The following is an 8,166-nucleotide window of genomic DNA, read 5'->3' on the forward strand; positions in this document are numbered from 1 at the left end:
AGAGAGAGAGAGAGAGAGAGAGAGAGAGAGAGAGAGAGAGAGAGAGAGAGAGAGAAACATATCTAAAAGAGGAAACGAGGGAATGAAAGAAACGAACGACAGGAAATTGGAAGAGTAACAGACAGAAGAGTGATGGAAATAAGACGGATGAAGAAAACAGGGGAGAAAACCATTTGGCAGGAGAGACTGGGATGGCCACGAAGGAGAAGAAAGTATGATTAGTTTTGAGCAAAATGTAACACATTAACTAGATAGATAGATAGATAGATAGATAGATAGATAGATAGATAGGAAAGGAGAGTGATAGAAAGATAGAGATAAAGAGAGAGAGAATAAAATGTGTATGTTGGGAACAAAAAACAAGCTGTAAATTGAATTGTTATGCGAAGAGGCAGTGTTTGTGTGCAGGGTGTACTCTATATAATAAGTAAAGGAGTGGAGAATCAGAAGAGATATGACCTACACAATGTCAGTGGCTAACAACATCGACAGTGTAATTTGAAATAACTCGTAGAATGTTTCCTCGACAGCTTCGTGAAATTACATATGAATTCTAACGTATTTACAACTTGTTAAATCATTTAAAATAATTAAGATAATTAAGATAATTTAGAGTTAATAAGGATAATGAAAATAATTAGAGTGATTAAATTTAAAATAAATGTGTTAGATACATTTTAGAATTAATTTAATGGTTAATATAATTTTAAATAATTAGAATGAGCAATTATTTGGCACGGCTAAACAACAATATGTAGAATACACCACGTATTTGGAAATAAAACAAAACATCAGGGAAAAGAAGAATACGACAAATAATAAGACATTAAAACCAGAATATTCAAACAAAAGTGAAATAAATTAACTAAATGCATCAAAGACACAAGCAGTTAAACAAAAGAGCATTCAGCACTGAATACGGGAAGAATGATGCACCAGGAGAATGCAATATACGTCCGTACTGCACATTACGCCTTACAGAGTAGACCCAGGAAGACCTCGACACCGTAGAGCTGCTGTCTAGTCGCTCACCTTTACAATGCCACAGATATAGAATGTTGAACTGTGTAAGGCTTGAATATATGTATTTATACGGAAAAAGAAATAAGCTGGTTATTAAATAAAATGTGAAGAGTGTGAACTTGTAAGCAAAATTCAAAATGAAATAATGCAAAAATGAATATTTCCTATTCCCTATAGTGTCTGTAATTGTGTATTAAATATTTGAATATACGTAAATTTTTGCTTTGTATTTGATGAGGTAATTTTTTAACGATGATGCTGCAATATGTATTTTGTTTGAAAAGTAATTATAACCCAGTGTTGTTGCAGATGGAACGTTTTACGTAAAGTTGATTTGAATATGAATAAATAAAATTTTAAAGGTGAAATAATGAACGAATAAATTATTTTCTGTTTTCTATGGTTTATGAAAACTTTGTACAATATTTTGCAACACGAGTTTTAAATGAGAAGTTTTTAGAAAGCCTCGTGTTCTACGATAGTTCCTGTCCCATATTCGCGGCTCAACCTCTTCCTCAGAAATAAAACAGTTACTTGATATGTCTATGCAACATACCAAAATGCTTGCTAGACATGGTGGTTCAAAGAAAATTAAGCAACCGGGAACACTACCTTGAGAGAAGGCGCAATGCCCTAGTATTTAAGCAAGCCGACGAGTATATTTGATTTCTATTCTGTTCCTGTTAATCATTTATTCTCAGTAGGTGTGGTATAATCTGCACGATAGCACGACTGAAAATATATTGCATCAAACATAACCTGATTCAGAATTCCTACATCCCTGCCACCCATAGCCAACACTCCTTGTCGCTGACATTATTAAACATACATTGTTGGTAAAGTTGTTGCATAGAGTAGACTGTCATCTCCAATATAAACGTGCGGCTGCAAATCTGAGTCCTAGGACCCTTTGAGAAACCAGATATGATATTCGATAAATGAAACAAGATGTATTCCTCTTCGTTCCCGACAGAAAAGAAAATCCAAGGATTAAAACATCGATGACGTGAATCGTGCGGAATACTTATCTTTGATAGTTTTTGTGGAACAGGTAATTTTTTTTTTTTCCTTGGAGCAGATTGCTACTGCAGTAGCCTCATTTAAAACTAGTAGTGACGACACTTCTCATTGTCACTCAATCTTGCATGCACTGACAAACCATATGCATAATACTGGGAAAAGATGTCGACTGTTAGAGATCCAGAAGTAGGTTAAGCTGGAAGTATACAATGAATGCATATTCCGTCACGGTTATTTGCTTATTTCTATCCGTGAACAATAGAAGATCTCAGATAGAGTTCTAGTCCTATCATCATGGGTGAAATCACATTTTATCTTTGTCACTATAGGCGTACTTTTCTTCTCACCTCGAATAGCGAGTGCATTAGAATTTGAGAGAAAACAATTCACCTTCCGAATAAGACGAAATTTAAATTTGAAAATGATATTTCAGCAAGTCAGTTTACCAGAATGCTAATTAAGTTGTCTGGGAAACTGAGCTACAAATTAACATTGATTGTATCAGGAACAAAAGAATAGATACGGAAAAGCTATCAACACATCTAAAGGAATGCTTTTGAAAATTTATTGCAATCTTAGAAGTCTCTGAATGACTGTCTGATGTTGTTGCCCTGAGGCAAAAAGTGACATCATGCAGGATATTAATTCACTATCATTCGATACCTGTCTAAATACAGATGTAAGTTCACAACTGCAGTTGGAATTTTCTAAGCAGGCAGATTGCTGAATAATTCTTTTCAGTTTTTATCACAATCTTCAACGTTGGAGAACCAATTGTCTTTCTACAAAAGGTACATGGACTAAATTCCATGCGTATCCCATTTAATCGATTCTCAGATTATGAGGACTGTACCAAGGAAGTTTTGATCGCACGCATTCCTCTTTTCTTGTTTTGTTGTTGCCACTAAATGCCTAATCAGGAACATTTGTACCATTGTGGAAGATGTGAATACCAGAGACAAACGCCTAACACAACTCCAAGAAATTCTCCTCAAACAAAAATGCCCGTTTCTAGTTATAAAACATGGTATACAGCGTGGTATACATAGTGAGAAAGTTAGGAATGAGTGGAGCCGGCTAAGAAGTATGTACGAGTGGATTGTGGACCAGATAAGAGTGAAGTACAAACTTGGAGTATGCTAAAAATTGATGTAAATATTCTACCTATGCTGTTGTTTTATTATGTTACAGAAACTATATTGCGTATAAGTTTTGACTTGCTGTCGTACCTACACACATGCACATTAGACATGCTATTATATGCATAAGAACACATAATAAAAAGAAATATACAAATCTGCATATATAAATGCATGCATGCATACATTTTTTGCGCCCTTTTAAAGCCTTTCCAGGCTCATGGGCCCGGTGTCCCGGTTTCAATGGCGTATGTGTTCCACAACTGGACGGGACGCCAGTCTATCGAAACGTTACTCATTTTTGCCAGCTGAGTGGACTGGAGCAACGTGAAATGAAGTGTTTTGCTCAAGAACACAACGCGTCGCCCGGTACACGAATCCAAACCACAATCTTGTGATCGTGATGCTGACACCCTAAACACTAAGCCACGCGCCTCCACGCATGCATAAATGCATATAAAATACCATGTTGATGGTGTTGAAATCCAATGAAGGAGCCTTGGATCTAAGTTGGAAACCGGTTCTTTCTCTATTGGTAAAAATCCTGAAATAAAACCGAATAATGACACGAGTAAAAGAGCAAAAGAGTAAAAGAGTATAGATAGATAGATAGATAGATAGATAGATAGATAGATAGATATGTGTGTGTGTGTATGTGTGTTCATGCATACATCATTGCGTGCCAGCCTTATTACATATACAATTTAAAATACAATTACACCCATTCAAACGCACATTTATTGTGTTATGCTAGTACTTAAATTACTAACCAATTAAATGCCTGTAAAGTAGAAGTTGAGTATTAAAAAAAGTTATATAGATTTATATTTATGTGAAATTCTGCTATACAAAGTTTAAAATAAGTAGAAAGAAACTTTTAAACCAAAGATTTATAATTACCAATTGTGTAACTATTTAGCTATATGGATGACCTTTAGTCTACAAACATTTTTATACGAGTAATTCCCTATTGAAAGAGAACGATATTGTTTGTCATGGTTACAAGAGTTGCTAGAAATATATATAAATTTCCCGTGAAATCATGCCCTACCGTCTCAAAGAATATACACAAACAAAATATATATAAAAGAACGTGATACTCTAAATAAGAATAAGTATGCTCAAGACACTGCTCTATCAGGAATAACATTGGACTAAGAAATTTAGAGACAAATTTCAATACTCAATGCACGTCTCAAAACTAAAAAGAATCTTGCATTGAAAACGTTTCTTCTTTCACCATTGACGTAATTCTATATTCTCTATTACATACTGCAATCAAGTGTCTTAGTATCTTTCGTTTTATGAAGATACGTTGCTGCTTCATTTTAGTTTGGATATCAGTTGTTGTACAGCTTTTGTTGTCTTCTTTTTCTTCATAGGTGTTAGGTTCTACGACTTCTTTTTGTATTTGTCAGCGTCCTTAAAGACAGAAAACAGATTTTGTTTTATTCGTGTTTTATGTTTATTTGAATCAATTTCCCTTCTTTCTGGAATAGGTATTTCTGCAATCTTAGGGAGGCTATTTTGTCATAGTTTTCTAGCTATATAAGGCCTCTACCACGTTGGATACGTTGTATATATAATCTTTCTATGTCAGCTTTTGCGTGGTTCGTCCGAAATCTTGTCATCTTGTTTTCCTGTCTATTTTAATTGGTACTGAGCTGAGCGGGCGCGTTAATATCCTGATTGATGTTGCAGGACAAGAGTTCGTGCTTCTTGTGTGGAGATAGAGGCTCAGTATGTCTTGGGTCTGGGCTACTAGGCGTCAATGGCATGTCACCTAGACTTGTGTTCCATGAAGCTTTCGGTACAAGGAAGACAAATCCTTGTCAATGTGCTAAGGCGGACCACTGATGGCGGTGAGATGAGAGCGTTACGAACAACTGTGACATCATCGAAATCGGAACGACTGCTCCAGTGTCTTTTGAGTGGCACATTTGATGGCTGCCTGGGGCTAGTAGAGCTCGACAGACGATGCCAGATGGAATCTGTAATAATGGTTGGACGAAAGCTGGTGGATGCAGGAGCTGATTAACTACTAGTTGCGGCAGCCGATTTCTCGAGAATGGTACAGAGGATTTGTAAAGAACAGATTGCGGGACTCTGCCAAGCAGTAGACTGGTGGCAGAGTCGGTTGCGTAGCTGCAGGAAGGTAGTCGGAGGAAGTGGTGGTCTGCCGGTGCATTTTCAGGATCTGTTTGCACGGAGTCGCTAGTGCTTAGATGACGCTCAGGTGTGGCAGTTGAAGCAGCTGCTAGTGAGATATACCGATTGTTCTCTGCAGGACACCTACACCTTGGTTGCACGGATCATGTGGAGCACCATATCGACATCACCCAATCATGCAACGCCCCTGCAACATTCGTTCACCTCATTGGTCTAAATATAGCTTGGATCGATTATCAAAAGGGTTTCGATAGTATTCCCCAAACTTAATCCTAGTCATGAACAAGATAGAACCCATAATTATAAAATACAGGGTGCCCACAAGGTATGGATACATTGAGTAGGTAAAATCATAACATAAACAATTAAATATAAGAAATAATAATTTCTTAAAGTATGGGTTAATCCCCATGTGGGTACATGGAGTAAATAAAATCATAACATAAACAATTAAATATAAGAAATCATAATGTCTTAATGTACCAAGACTTTGTGGACACCCTGTATACAACACATTCCATGGGTAATTGACAAACAGTGCTACAGCTCCAGAAAAAGCGGGACTCATAAAAACCAAAGCCATCCCCATTAGAGGAGGAATGTTACAAAGAAACATGCACTCTTCACACTTTTTCTGCATGGCACTGACACCTTTACCTGACTTGCTAAACAGAACTGGTTGCCGATACAACTGTTACGGCAAAACAATCGCTAGTGCTTAGATGGCGCTCAGGTGTGGCAGTTGAGGCAGCTGCTAGTGAGAAATGCTGAGGTGTTTTCTGCAGGAGACCTATATCTTGGTTGCACGGATTAGGTGGAGCACCATATCGACACTGGAGGTCATCATCAAATCAAGCAAAGACCCGGTAACATTCGAAGTGATGACGCCAGAGCTAGTGAGATAAACTTTAAGGAGGGTAATGAAGTGTGGCTTCATAACCCTGAGTGGAAGAAGGGACAGTCACCAAAACTGCAGAGTCCATGGATCGAACCCTGTGCTGTGATGAATCGCCTTTCCGATGTGACGTACCGAATTAGAGGAGGCAGGAGGTCCCGTTCTAAAATTGTGCATGTGAATCCTCTGTGGAAGTACCATGGGTCTGGCCGGTTCAACTGGGATCCCCTTGAGAGGTTGGACACATCTGTTGACAAGGGTACTGGGGAGGACCAAGGAGAATAAGCGCAAGAGCAAGACGGTCACTGTAAGGAAGAACTACAAGAAAGAAGTAAACAAAAAAAAATTGAGATGCCAGTGGGAATGGATCCATGTGGGGAAAAACAACGTCTTTGGAAGTAGCTAAAGAAAAAAAACACCTATAAACTCAAAGATTACTTCATGTATCATTAATGAATAGTTATAGATACTGCGTACTTTTGTCGTAGGAAAATATTATATACAACAAATTTCTCTTTTGCATGAAGCGAATTAGAACACCACTTCTGGTTTTGTAAACGAAGACAAAAAAAAATTCTTTGTGGTCACGTGTTTGTTGAAATCGTAGGCAGTATGATTTTGGCGGGCGAAAGTTTACTATTGGCCACGTGGCGAGGTAGTTCGTGCTGGAAGATGATGTGCGACGGGTGATGAATGTCGACATGAGCGGGGATTTTTTATGTAGTAGCTGGTGCCGGGCAAAATCCGTGTGGAACAAATGAAACAGTATTTGGTGTCGAATGTGAAGTTGATTACGGTGGTTAATGTGAACGGTAAAAGATTTTGAACTGGCTGCGAAAATAGTGAACTTCGCAACGTAAAGAAGACGGAATGGTACCCTGAATTCGGAAGTAAGATAAAAAAAAAGGTAGAAAATAAATCATTAGACTGGTGAAGAAAAGAACACCTCGCCAAAACAAGTCTACACATTTCAAGTAAGTGAAAGAACTCTCTAAAAATTCTCTAAAGAACTGTTTATTTATTCCATAAATGTTATTGACCTCTTAATTAAAGTTCTTGTATTTTGCTTATGCTCAACGGGATTGTTTATTTTCACCTTTCTTGACTTCTTGGTTTACTGTTTATTCTGTAAGCAAGTTGTTACGCCTACGCGGTTCTTTCAGCTATCGGACACAAACTGTTGTGTTGTAGGTAGTTTCGGGAGACCGCTTATTTGTGAGACTTTGTAAGAACACATCTTAGCTGTTCTATTTCTATTGCCTTCTATTTATGTTCTTCAACTTCAGTCTCACTTTCTCACGGTCTATCCAGTGAGCATCAGCATTATATTCTTTTTGTCGCTCCATATCTTCTTCCAGAACTCTTGCATTTCCTCTGACATAGGTGCCTCCTTTACTTCTATCTTGCTTTTCCCAATTTCCCAGTCAAGGCTAGAGCTTATGCCGTTATTGGTCAGAGTAATCCTAAATCTGTGAGGTTCCTTTCTTGCCCCTAGTTAGAGGTTCCGCTGTATCAGGCGAACTGCATCATAGACCACATTTTGTATATTATATTATATCTATCTCGTGTTCCTCCTATTCCATACCTCTCCCCATACATTATTTAAACGAACGCAAAATAACATTTAAGAACTTCGAATAGAACTTTTGGCGATCTTTCGATACCAGTACGAAATATCGGCCTTTCTCGTAAAAAGTGTTGGAGGGAAAGAGGGAAACGACGTCGTAAAAGCGAAAGAGATACAGGCAGTGCGATTTATTTTGAAGGATTTAGGGTTTTAGGGTTTAGGTTAGGTAATTCCGTCCGTAACCTTAACACTAACCCTGACACAAAAACTCTAACCCTAACACCCTAGTGAAGATCATGCGGGTGTTACGGAAAAGGCCGATATTTCGTACTGGTATCGAAAGATCGCCTTAG

The sequence above is a fragment of the Octopus bimaculoides genome, chromosome 3 (assembly GCF_001194135.2).
Source record: "Octopus bimaculoides isolate UCB-OBI-ISO-001 chromosome 3, ASM119413v2, whole genome shotgun sequence".
Classification (NCBI taxonomy): Eukaryota; Metazoa; Mollusca; class Cephalopoda; order Octopoda; family Octopodidae; genus Octopus; species Octopus bimaculoides.